The sequence below is a fragment of the Emydura macquarii genome, unplaced genomic scaffold, assembly GCF_026122565.2.
Source record: "Emydura macquarii macquarii isolate MOO-44397 ecotype Brisbane River unplaced genomic scaffold, CSIRO-AGI_Emac_v2 contig_1027, whole genome shotgun sequence".
In the NCBI taxonomy this organism is placed as follows: Eukaryota; Metazoa; Chordata; order Testudines; family Chelidae; genus Emydura; species Emydura macquarii.
The window spans coordinates 4,250,927-4,264,099 of NW_027131164.1; the positions used below are offsets into that span (position 1 = coordinate 4,250,927).

Consider the following 13,173-nt stretch of genomic DNA (forward strand, 5'->3'; position numbering starts at 1 on the left):
GGCAGGAAAGTAACTAAGGGTAAACATGGTCCACTGAGATGTCATTCATAATCTCTCTTCTGGGCATAACCACACTGCAAAGATTCTGTCAGTTTACTGTAAGATCCAAAAGTGTTTTCAGAGGGCAATTTGTGTGGTAATAACATACACAAGCTAAAGTGAAATGAAGGAAAAATGCTACCATGTTAAGTTGACCTGGCTGCTTTGCCTTTATTCCACTTTATTAATTTATGATGTCTCAGTACAGTGCAGTTAGAATCAGAAAAGTTAATGTGTTGAAGATATTATGGGTTTCCCATTGATTATCTCTCTATGGCTTCCAGCTAAAATAAACTGTTCGCAAATCCAAAAAAAGATTATTCAAACTGACATCTCCATGTGGCATGTGAAAAGATGTTGGTTTTTTTTTCCTGCCAGAATCATGGATACAGATTCCACGTTCAAAACCTGAGAATTTTGTTCATGGTAAAAGTTGATAGCAAAACTGAATCCATCTCTTTTTTCTGTAAGTGAATGGGCTGCACAGTGGTAACAGAAGCAAAACTTCTGTTGCTTCCTTTCAATCAGGTAACAAGTACGGCTTGAAGACAATAGAAGTATCAATGCTGAGTAAGAACAAATATTTGTACATAGTCATATTAACAACCGTCATTACATATTAAATGTCCTGTTCAAGTTTTCGAGCGGGCCTCCACCTATGTGTGCAAAACTGTGGAACTGAATACATCGTTCAAATACTCTACTTTGTGCAAATACATATGGGTTTTGTGGGTGCAAAATATAACACATATACAGGTAGGCGTTAAAATTTTACAAGCAAGAGTGCAGGTGTTTACATCTGCAAAGTGTATGTATATATGTGCATTACAGTTTTACATGAACAAAAGCAGAGGCTTAAAATAAAATTATTAAGGCATTTTGACTAGGTTTGTAGCATGGTCTCAAAAGAAGTGGGCACTAATTCTTCACTCACTATATTGGTTTTATTGCTAATCCATGCAAATGCAATTATACTTGTAAAACCCATGTTAATGACATGGACATTCAGACCCTTGAACTATACACTGAGGTATACTAGAGTTCACAAACTACGTCTAAACCAGAGGTTCTCAAACTTGTTTTGCTGGGAACCCCTTAGAAATTATTTCAGGCTGTGGTGACCCCCACCCCTTCAAAAAGTGATGACCCCCCTGCATGCCATGTCACCCTTATCGGCATGCGTGGGGCTAACAGCTCGTAACCCCCCCTAATAACCTCACAACCCACAGTTTGAGAACCCTTGTTCTAAACTATTAGAAGCTGATTGCCTTTACACCCTGAAAATACTTTTCTAGTTATAATTCTCCACTCTACTCCCTCTTGTCTGTTTCTTAGCCAAGCTATTCAATTTTTTCTTTCTCTTAATCTTTCCTCATAAATGAATCCATTCAACTCATTCATCAATTTTGTTGCTTTTTTGAGAACTCCTTTTGATTGGTCTAAATCTTTTTCTGTATTAAGTTATACAGCAGAGAATGCTGTCTTACCAGTGTCCTAGAGAGAAGCTGTTACCTTACTGCTCTATAATGTGTTGCTTCTGTATATGCAGCCCCAAATCACAGAGGTTTTTTTCTTTTACATCCTATTACAAATGTATGTTTCAATTGCTGTCCACCATTACCCATGGGCCTTTTTCAGCAATACTACTTACTAGGTTTCTCTCACCCATTTGTGCTTTGGATGATTTTTTCCTTCATTTATTAAGGATAATAATGGCTTCTTCTTTCCCCCATGTGCTGATCAATTTAAAATTCAATTTCATTTCACAGAACCTGATTGCATGGTTTGGTCCCAGACAGTCGCTCTGCTTCAATGTGACAAAGTTGCATTAAGTGTTTTGCTTCAGGTGCCCACGACCGAACCTCAGGAAGTTGCTATGGCACTTGCTGAAGTACTACATTAATTGGAAGGCAAAATATTACTATAAAAAGGAGTTAGATATAGCAGTTTAAGAAATTCTTCTAAGACTATCTCTCTCTAGTTTGCAGACCGTGTCTGTGAACGTTGACCAAATGCAAAATGTGTTCCTGGGAACAGACCAGCTCATCAGACCAACAAAAAGGCCCTCTGGGATGCCAGTGCAGATTTTGCTTGGCTGTAGAATTGTAGGAAAGTAGTCTACACATTTTTCCACATTTGCCAATACAATAGAGATTGTTAATCTGTTTTAATGTCAGAAATAGCCTAAAACTGAGAAAATATATAGAAATTAAAATAAAATACAATAGATTAGCAGATATCCTTTCCCAAAAATAACAGTGTTAACCTTCAGTTTCTTGGTTGTTATGCAATAAATGGTTTACAGATGTGTTCATGAAGTGACATTTTATAAAAATCTTAGTCAATTATGACCAGATCCCAGGCAACTGCTCCAATTCTGGGCTTATTTCTTTGTATATACCCATGTACAGTAGCTGCAATGCTTTCAGAATTCTTCATTCAGATGAGATGACTGGCTCTGTGGATGTGAGGAAAGCGGTTGACGTGATATACCCTGACTTTAGCAAAGCGTTTGATACTGTATCCGACAGTATTCTTGCCAGCAAATTAAAGAAGTATGGGTTGAATAAATGGACTATAAAGTGGATAGAAAGCTGGCTAGATCATTGGGCTCAACAGGTAGTCATCAACAACCCAGTGTCTGGTTGGCAGCCAGTATCAAGCAGAGTGCCTTAGGGGTCGGTCCTGTTCAAGAACTTCATTAATGATCTGGATAATGGGATTGCACCCTCATCAAATTTGTGGATGACACTAAAATGGGGGAGGGGGTGATAAATACGCTTGAGGGTAGGGATAGGATACAGAGTGACCTAGACAAATTGGAGGATTGGGCCAAAAGAAATCTGATGAAGTTCAACAAGGACAAGTGCAGAGTCTTTCACTTAGGATGAAGAAATCCCATGCACTGCTACAGACTGGAGACTGACTAGCTAGGCAGCAGTTCTCCAGAAAAGGACCTGGGGATTACAGTGTACAAGAAGATGGATATGAGTCAACAGTGTTCCCTTGTTGCCAAGAAGCCTAATGGAATATTGGGCTGCATTAGTGGGAACATTGCCAGCAGATTGAGGGAAGTGATTATTCCCCTCTTTTTGGCACTGGTGAGGTTACATTTGGAGTATTGTGTCCAGTTTTGGACCCTCCGCTATAGGAAGGATTTGGACAAATTGGAGAGAGTCCAACAGAGGGCAACAAGAATTATTAGGGAGCTGGAGCACATGATTTAGGAGGAGAGGCTAAGGGAACTAGGTTTGTTTAGTCTGCAGAAGAGAAAAGTGAGGGGGGATTTGATAGCGGTTTTCAACCACCTGAAGGGAGGTTCCAGGGAGGATGGAACTAGGCTGTTCTCAGTGGTGGCAGATGACAGAACAAGGAGCAATGGTCTCAAGTTGTAGTGGGAGAGGTCTAGGTTGGATATTAGGAAAAACTTTTTCACTAGAAGAGCGGTGAAGCACTGGAATGGGTTACCGAGGCAGGTGGTGGAATCTCCATCCTTACAGATTTTTAAGGCCTGCTTGACAAAGCCCTGACTGGAATTATTTAGTTGGGTTTGGTCTTGCTTTGAGCAGGGGTTGGACTAGGTGACTTCCTGAGATCCCTTCCAATCCTAATCTTCTATGATTCAGTGTAATGCAATAACTCGATAGGACCCAGTTGTGTTGCTGAGTATTGTCTGAAGTGCCTAATAAAACTATCAAAATAGTCAGAGGCTATTTCTGAAGGTAAGACTCTGGGATATGCTATGGCCCGTTCTCACTGAGGCTACCATGCCAACTGAGAACCATGGACATAAAGGATGGAAAGAAACATGGTCCAACACTTCCAAATCCTTGCAATTGCATACAATAGTGTGAAACACCCACCCGAGTCTTAAACAATGATCCTTGATGAATGCTTCAGCACATGGAAAGACCTGTGCTATGTCTTCACCAATATGTTATAAGGACAATTTCTTCCTGCACCCACGTTTGGACATCAGCTTAACCCTGTGCATGTTAGCAAAACTTACTTTGGCTAAGTACCTAACTGGAGATTTACATTGAGCTATCAGTATGCAATTAATTGTCTATTTTATTCTCTGAAATTCCAATGATTTGGTTTCTCAGGAGAAGAGTATAATAAGCAGTAATTTTCTCTCTGAGGGGAAAAGCCCTCTGTGTTGAAGCTAAACTATAATAACAGCAAAGAATAAACAGCATTTTTAACTTTCTGAATTTGTTGTTTTACACTGTTACCACAGTCGTGTCTGATTGTTGTCTTTCAAATATTTTTGCTTTCTCAAAAGAAGAGACTTAAAAAAGTTTTTACAGCCTTGTTTTAAGTGTACAAAACCATCTCTTATTTAGCAGTTTGAGTCCTATATACAATAGCTGAAAACAAACTTCTCACCTATACAGTTGTCCAGTGTTCCAGCCCTGCGGGCCCAGACTGCATGATTGGGTTCCATTTTGTTTGCAGGACTTGTGTTGTAGCTAGTGATGTTCATGCAGTGTGTTCCCCAAAGAGATATAGTTGTTAATGTCCATAACTTAACCCACCTCCCCAATACATTCTTGCATTTTTTGTGCATTAAATGATTTTAGATTAGAAATGTCCTGGTTAACAATTCTGGCTTCACGAACTTGCCTGAGCATGGAAAACTTGCTTTCCAGCATCTTTTTCTCATTTGAATTTGGGTCAGGCTTGGATTCAGCCAATGTTGAGGGTTCAGCATCAGCCCTAAGTGTTAGACTTATGTCCTGTGGACTGCTGGTCAGGTGCCCTCTGGGGCTGTGATTAAATCAGCCTGTTATCTAGATAAAATGTCTTCAGTTCAGAAAGTTGCAGCCACAACAGTAGTGTAATTGAAAATATATTTACAACCTTTAAAATCTCACCTGTGTTCTTCCTCTTTCTTGTGAGGGGACTTCACAAGAATGCCCTGCCAGCTCCCATTTCTCTCTCTTATGAGTGGAGCTCCATCTCAGGCATCCATGCTGATCTTACCTGTGGCAATATGGCCTGGGGACAGAGGCAGTTTTTTGGGTAAGTAGGTCTCTTAGATCTGCTGGTGCCAGAAAATCCCCTGAATTAGTGGCCATGAGGATAGATCTCAAGAATCCCATTCTAAATTTCTTGAATCAAATGGCTTTGTTTTAGCCACTTGCTGTCCAGGATTTATCTTGCTCCTTCTGTTTTTTGGAAACCACAAATAAATGTGAGCCAACCCAAAGGAAGCTTGTAAAATGAGGGGCTTGTTTCATTGCTTAGTCACAAGATGATTTCTAGTATGATGAAAAACCCTGTCTTAAGTTACCTTATGTATCATTGAGGTTGAGAATTTAGTAGTGTTCAAAAAAGAATTAGAAAAATTGATAATGGATAATGAGAACATCCAGTTACAGCAGACAGGTTTGAAAAATAGAGATGTAAACTCTCATGTCTCTGGTGAGAAGACAATGACTAATTGAAAGGAGTTAGGAAGAAACGTCAGATTGAGGCAAAACTATTCCATGATTGTCCATTATGAAGCTTCTTGTACCTTCGTCAGAAGCTTCTGGTACTGGCCACTGAGACAGGAGACTGGACAAGATGAGTCAGTGGTCTGATCCCCAGTGATTTGTCGATAACAGGTCCCAGAGTCCCAAAACAAAATGTCTGAAGCATTCTGGGGATACAAGTAAACTACTTGTATTTAAGTTTATAATTAGAGATGGACCCAAGCCAGAGCTTCAGTTCCAAAGCACCTGATAATTTATTTTATTTATATTAAGAAATCCATAGATCTGAATCTTTTTTACGGTTTAATTTCTAGGTCGAATCCAAAATAAGGATGAGCCTATTTTCTGGTTCCAACTGAGATGTGACCAACATCTGACCCTACTTTGAACCATGTACCCTAGCCTCAACCCAGCTAGATTCAAATACTCCCATCATACTGACTATAATGGCTTCAGTTCCATACACAACAAATAACTGTATAAAATAAGAAAAATGGTATATATGGCTAATCTTGATAGAATACTTACTTGGGAATTCATTTGGAAACTTTTTCCAGTAGGAGACTCGCCTCTTACCCCTGTGCTATAAATCTTAGCCATCTTATACTATTAGCACTAATTGAAACTTTTCCGGTTGTCTTTGAGAGTTGGGTGGAGAGGGAAAGTGGGGAGTTGTGTTAAGGTTCAGCTGCAGTAGTGTGGAGTAGTCGTAGTAATATTAGGAGACCACTTAACTACAGATGTATATGCCCCAGGGATATCCCAATCCATGTTCTGCCTTCTGTACGAAGAGTGAGGTTGAAATTAAATCAAACAGTATTACCTTCCAGAGGAAGAGGAAAAGAGATTGGGTGTATGATTGGGAATGAGTAAGTTTTATAGAGTTTAAGGCCAGAAGGGACCACCAGATCATTTGGTTTGACTGCCTGTACATCACATACCTCTGACACTACGTTTAGATGGTTTTGTAACCAGCTTGGATTGTTTAACGGTAGTAAATGTTTTTTCTTTTATAGACATCTTTACTGATTGAATTGAAAAACGAACAAAATGCCTGTAGTTGGATGAAAATATTCTGAACAGATTTACTTTTGGATCAGTGATCATCAGAGTGCAGTTTTGTTGACCTATCACTATGTAGTGATAGCCAGATATGATTGTATGATGTAGGTGATGGTGGTTTTATTTATTTGCACAGTGGTAGAAGTATGCTGGATGTTTTACTTAGTCCTGGAAGGGATCTCCTGGGTCGAGTCCAGTCCCCTGCAGTCGCAGGCAATCCCATCATATAATCAAACAGATATAAATGAAGTCCCCTGCAAAAAAAATTTACTCTAGATAATTTAGGCCCCAATCTTGCAAATACACATGCTTAACTTTATTCGTGCAAGTAATCTCATTGACTTCAACGAGACTACTTACATAAAGATAGAACATGCATAAATGTTTGTAGGAATTGGACCTTAGTTGCCAAAAACTTATAATAATACTTAGCACTTATATAGTGTTTACATTTTAAAATGCATTACAAACATTAATTAGCTCTCATAGCACTCTTGTGATATTGGTTATTATTATAGGTGGTACAAGTAGCAACGCACATAGCTTGCCCCCACACTTCCCTTTATCTGAACTGTTTTCATTTGCTTATAACATCACTTAACTTTCATCATTCAGACTGAAATTTTCTCTACTGAGTATTGATCTGAGGCTGATTTTTTTTTTTTTTTTTTTTAATTTCAGCAAAAATGACAGAGGGTGGGTGTCTGAGCCCAAGTACCAGCTGGAGTGGGAACATCTACACTGCTCTTTTTAGCTCTGTAGCATGAGCCCATTTGTTAACCTGGGCTCAGAAACTTGCTTCTACAGGGTTTTGAGTTGGTTTTTTTTTTCATGTAGATGTACCCTAAGAGGGCAAACAGTCCATGAATGCATAAGCAAAGCAGAATATGAAGCAGGCAGTGTTACCACTATTATGGCATTGATGAGACCATTACTGGAATATTGGGTCCAGCTCTGGGATCCACACTTCAAAAAGAATGTTGAAAAATTAAAGTTCATAAAAGAGCTAAAAGAATGAATTGATGTCTGAAAAATCTGCCTTATAGTGTGGAACTAAAGAAACTCAATCTATTTAGTTTATCAAATAGGCTGTTAAGAAGGTGACTTGATCATGGTCTGCAGAAAAAGGCATAACACGATCCAGTGGCTGGAAGCTGAAGCATGTTTTAACAGTGAGAGTAACTAAGCATTGGAATAACTTATCTGGGGACATTGTGGATTCTTCATCACTTGAAGTCTTTCAGTTGTTACTGGATGTCTTCCTAAAAATATCTGCTGTAGCTCAAGCAGAGGTTATGGGCTTGATTCAGAAAATACTGGGTAATGTTCTGTGACCCGTGTTATGCAGGAGGGCTGACTAGTTGATGATAGTGGCTCCTTCTGGCTTTAGAAATCTATGAGTCTAGATTAGTAGTTCAAATCCAGCTGAGATTAATAGCAACCAAAACTCTTATCATATGATAGCTGGTTTTGGCTGCCTTCCCCTAAGGTGTTTGGAGTGTGGAATCTAGATGGATCCGCCCTGCTCTCTTCAGTTTCGTGATTTGGTGCTGCTATAGAACGTTGTTTCCCTCCTGTGTAGTTGGTGGGAGTGACAGTTCCATCAGTGTCTCTAGTAGTGCATCAAAAATGTATTCTGCTCCTGTTGTCAGCTAATTCTACTGAGCACTGCTATTGAGAAGGATGCATCCTGTCCATTAAGGGTTAGCCCCTCAAGATCTTACTACAAAGACAGAGAAGAGTAGTCGTCTGCAACCTCCTTCTCCCTGACCACTCCTGCCAAAGGCCTGTGTCTGGAATTGGAGGGGGCCAACCAGGCCCTAGGAGAAAGCAATTGAGGTGGACTGTCTCCTCCTGATAATGTTTAAGATTAGAATGATGGTCCTGGGCTTGTTGAGGGGGGTGCAGGGAAGGAGATGATGACAGGGTCACCCAGGGTGCAATCTGAAAACTGTGGGAGCACCATGGCCTCTTTATTCTCCAGCCTGGGCTGTCCCTCACAATGCCTTGCTAGTGACAAGCAGCAAGCCCCTCCAGGCGGTGTTATCCCCTAGCCCAACAGCATGCAGAACAACACATCCAGTTATACTGCATGAATGTTAACCTAGGTTGCCTCTCGTTCTGTGATGCTGTCAGCAAGCTACACTTACACACCCATCTACAGGCAGAGACATACCCAACTGAGTTATCTGAGTGCCTTGCCTAGCCACTCACAAACCAGCAATAGAGAGGCACCAGCCAATCACTCCTCCACAGTTTGTAAGAACTGCATCAAAAGGAGTCTAGCTCCAAAATTATATTAATAAGTCCACTCCCCCCTCATTGTGGGGAAGACATGCAACAGCTTTTGTTACTGAGCTAAGATTTCTAGACACTCCAATTCAAGACCACACTGGCTGAGATAAAACATTAAACAAGTTTTTTAACTATAGGAAAATTGATTTTAACTTATTGTAAGTGGTAAGTGTAAAGAGATTAAAGGTAGTTACCAAATGAAATAAACATAAGATCGCAATCTAAGTTCTACACACTAACAATTAGCAATGTCTCACCCTTGTTAGCTGGTACAAGCAGTCTCTTAAATGCAGGCTAGGCAACCTTCTCTGCCTGGGACTCTCCTCCGTCCTTTCAAAGTCCTTTTGTCTTCCAGATGACTCTTCAGGTGTTCAGTTGTATGGGACTGAAGCCAAATAATGATGTCGTGCTCCCCCTTTTATAGTCTGTTCCAGCTTGCTAGAACAGTCCATGCATGTGAGGTGGCGGCTGCTTCCATTGATCAAGCAACATCCTACAGGGAAGCCTTCACTGTAACCAACCCCTCGTAGTGGAATCTTTCCTTGATTGGCCATTAGCATGTCTGGCCACTTCATTATTGTACCTGAAAAGCTGGTTTAGGTGGGTCCCACCTCACAACATGTTCTAGTAGCCTTTACTACAATATTTTATAACTTCACATATTATGGTAGCACATACAGTCCAACAGGATGTTAATGTTTAGCAGATCAAGATTTTTAAAATAATACCTTGTACAGAATATATCATAATTACATGACATTGGTGAATATGGGAGTGTTGGGGGTGTTGTTTTCAGACACAGGATGTCACAGGGACTCTCAGGTTCTCTCTTCGAGAGTTGCTCATATGCATTCCATGTAGGTGAGTGCGCGCCCCGTGCATGAGCCTGCGGAAACTTTTCTGCCCCAGCAACCGCAGCGGTCGGTCCCAGCGCCCCCTGGAGTGGCGCGCGCATAGCACGGTATATAGGGCGCCACCGACCGCGCGGGCCCCCAGTTCCTTCTTTCCGCCCGTGACGGTCAGTGGAATGTCTGCCCCTTGCCTTTAGCAAGTAGCAACCTAAACCATTATATTGTAGATAAGTTCTTTGTTATTTTTATAGTACATAGTTAGTGTAGATATTAAGATAGTGTAAATAGTTAGCCCTTAGGGGCTCCCTTAGGAGCCATGCCGGGCTCCACCGGGGTTAAATCTTGTGCAGCTTGCGGTAAGGTGTTCTCCGTCAGCGACCCCCATGATCGCTGTCTTCGGTGCCTCGGAGAACAACACCGCAAGGACAAGTGCCGCATATGCAAGGCATTCAAACCCCGCACTCAAAAAGATAGAGACGCTCGACTCCGGGCGATCTTGATGGAGACGGCACTTCGCCCCGACTCGGAGCCGTCCAGATCACCTACGGCACCGAGCATCTCGTCGGTGCGCAGCGCACCATCGGCACCGACAGCAACACCATCGGTACCGCCTAAGACGGCACCGAAGAAGAAAAAACGGCCAACAGCCGTATCTATGGACTCCCCCTGCGACCGGTACAGCAGGGGGTGATGCAGGAGATGCCCCAGCCATGTGCCGTTGAAATTGTCCCGGCACCGGCATCTCCTCATAGAGAGCCTCCCCGACCCCGGGGGGTGGGGGAGCGCCTCTACAAGGGCCGTCGACGCCCAAGGCGTTCTCAGCGGCACGAGCCCTCATGGCCTTGCCCACGCCTCCGTCCCCCCCTCGGCCGAGGGCATCGGGGACAGCGTCTCGGGGTAAGCCCGCGCTGGGCTACTCCGGTGGGAGGTCGAGACGGGACTCGGTGTCTCCCCCCAGACAGTCGGGGAGAGGGAGAGCAACATCCTCCCCCCCCAGCTCCGACCGTGAGTCGTCGAGCTCCTCCAAGGCACAGCACCGTGGGTGCTCTGGAGGTTCCCGGGAGAGCTCCGCGTCCGATACAAGAGCTTCGGAGCCCCGGCGCCGCTCAACACGGCGGGGAAAGACCCGGACGTCAGAGCCACGGCACCGCTCCCGCTCGTCTTCTGGCTCTCGGCACCGCCCTTCACCGGCTCCGGTGCCGACACAGACTACAGACTCCCCGACATTGGAACGACTGCGGATCCCGGTGGGCCACGGCACCGGTCTCGATCCCCGGCAACATGCGGAGAGAGGCAACGGGACACCCCGCCACATAGGGCCCGTTCGCGTTCCCAAACCCCGAGCCCATCCCGCCGTTCGTCACGCGATGCCCCTACTTCGAGCCCGCATCGCCCTTCGGCACCGAGGGTTCGAGAGCGGTACCGACACAAATCAACTAGTCCGGTATGCTCGAAAGCATCAGGGCAGACTTCGAGGCACTACCACCGTTCCCTGATCCCCGGTACCGAGAGACATCATACGGTACTGAGATAGATCAAGGTCGCCAACTTGCTCTCCGACGCGTCAGGCGGTACCGAGAAAGGATGCGGCGCACCAAGGGCGTTCCGAGGCCTCGGTACCGAGGGAAGGCCGTTACTATCAGCGCCCAAGGCCCTTCTCTCGCAGCCCGGTGCACCGCCATCGGCACCGGGACGTCTCCCGGTCTCGCTCCCGTAGCCCCAAGCGTGCCCCGGCACCGGGCGCCTCGGCACCGGACACCTCTCCGGTACCGCAGCTTACCACGGAGAGACGACGCTCGAGAAGTCCTAGGGGCCACACCGGCAAACGCCGCTATAAATCGCGGAGGTACTCCTCTTCCTCCAGCAACTCTCCGTCTCCCCGACGCAGCAAGCACCACCACCGCTCCCCTTCATCGCGCAGCCCGTCTCCATCTAAGGGGCAACGCAAAAAGAGCCGGAGATCTCCAAGCCCGGCTCACCCACCCATGCCACCTTACCCGGTACCGGGCCCGGTACCGACATGGGGGCAAGGCCCATGGCAGTGGCCTTATTGGGGACCTTGGCCACCTCAGACAATTCAGGGGACAGGGTCACTCCCCTCCTCCTCAAAACCTCAGCCTCCTCCCCCACCCCAGGGCGGACCGCAGGAGGAGCGCCCGCAAGGGGAGGAACAGTCGTCGGAGTACGAGTCCGACCCTCTGGAGGGGCCCTCCACGGGTCCACTATTGCAGTCCTCCTCCTCTTCCCCCCTTGATACAACGTCCAGGGATCAGAGGACCCCCTTGCCTGATTTTAAGGCGCATCAGGAACTCCTTAAAAGGCTGGCGGACAACCTTAAAATAGACCTCAAGGAGCTCTCGGAGGAGGAGGACCCCATTTTTGGTATCCCGGCCTCTGCAGGCCCGTCTAGAGTTGCGCTCCCAGTACATGACCGGGTACTGAAACTGGTCAGGCCCATCTGGGAGACTCCTGCCTCGGTGGCTCCAACTTCAAAAACTGCGGAGCGGAAATACTATGTACCGCAGCAGGGTTTCGAGTACCTTTACAACCATCCAGTCCCGGGCACGTTAGTGGTAGACGCCGTTAATCAGAGGGAGCGACAGGGTGCCCAGGCTAATACTCCCAAAAATAAGGAGTATAAAAAATTAGACCTTTTTGGGAGGAAGGTGTACTCGACCGCTGCTCTTCAGCTCCGCATAGCAAACCACCAGGCTCTTTTGGGACGCTATAATTTGAACCTGTGGTCTTCGCTCCAGCGGTTTACGTCGGCCCTTCCTCAAGATCTCACACTGGACTTTACCACGGTGCTTCAGGAAGGGTCAACAGTAGGGGGCGCTACACTGCAGTCTGCCAGCGACGCGACCGATGCGGCGGGTAGGGCCATGGCGTCCGGCATAGTTATGCGCCGGTCGTCCTGGCTGCAGTCCTCAGGCCTCTCGAACGAGGTACAACAGGCCATTCAAGATCTGCCCTTTGAAGGCACAGGCCTGTTCTCTGATAAGACGGACAGCAAACTGCACGCCCTGAAAGACTCTAGGGCCACCCTGAGATCATTGGGGTTGTATGTGCCGCAAGCGACGAGGCGCCAGGGTAAACAACAACCCCAGAGGCAACAACAAACCGCTCCTAGGCTGCCCCCCCGCCAACCTCAACCTAGGAGAACCGGAGACCGATTCAGGCAGAACAACCGCCGAAATCGCTCTGGGCCGGCCAAAGGCTCCCAATCAGGGCCGCGCAAAAATGGCAAGCGCCCTTTTTGATGGTACGCTCGGGAGCGGCACCTCTGCCATTCTAACGGCCCTCGTAGCCGACCAGGATCTCACCCTACCCTTCAAAGACAGGCTTCGGCCTTTCCTCCGAGAGTGGCGAGGCATAACCTCAGACCGCTGGGTGTTAAGTGTGGTGCGGAGAGGTTACGCCCTACAGCTCTCGGCTTTCCCACCAGA

At 45.6% G+C, this 13,173-nt stretch overlaps 1 protein-coding gene across 7 annotated transcripts in view; it reads left to right on the plus strand.

The window, feature by feature from the left end:
* The window catches only part of LDAH (lipid droplet associated hydrolase), a 165,164-nt gene that overhangs the window by 101,708 nt on the left and 50,283 nt on the right, over window positions 1-13,173 (plus strand). The gene's annotated exons all lie outside the window — the stretch shown is intronic.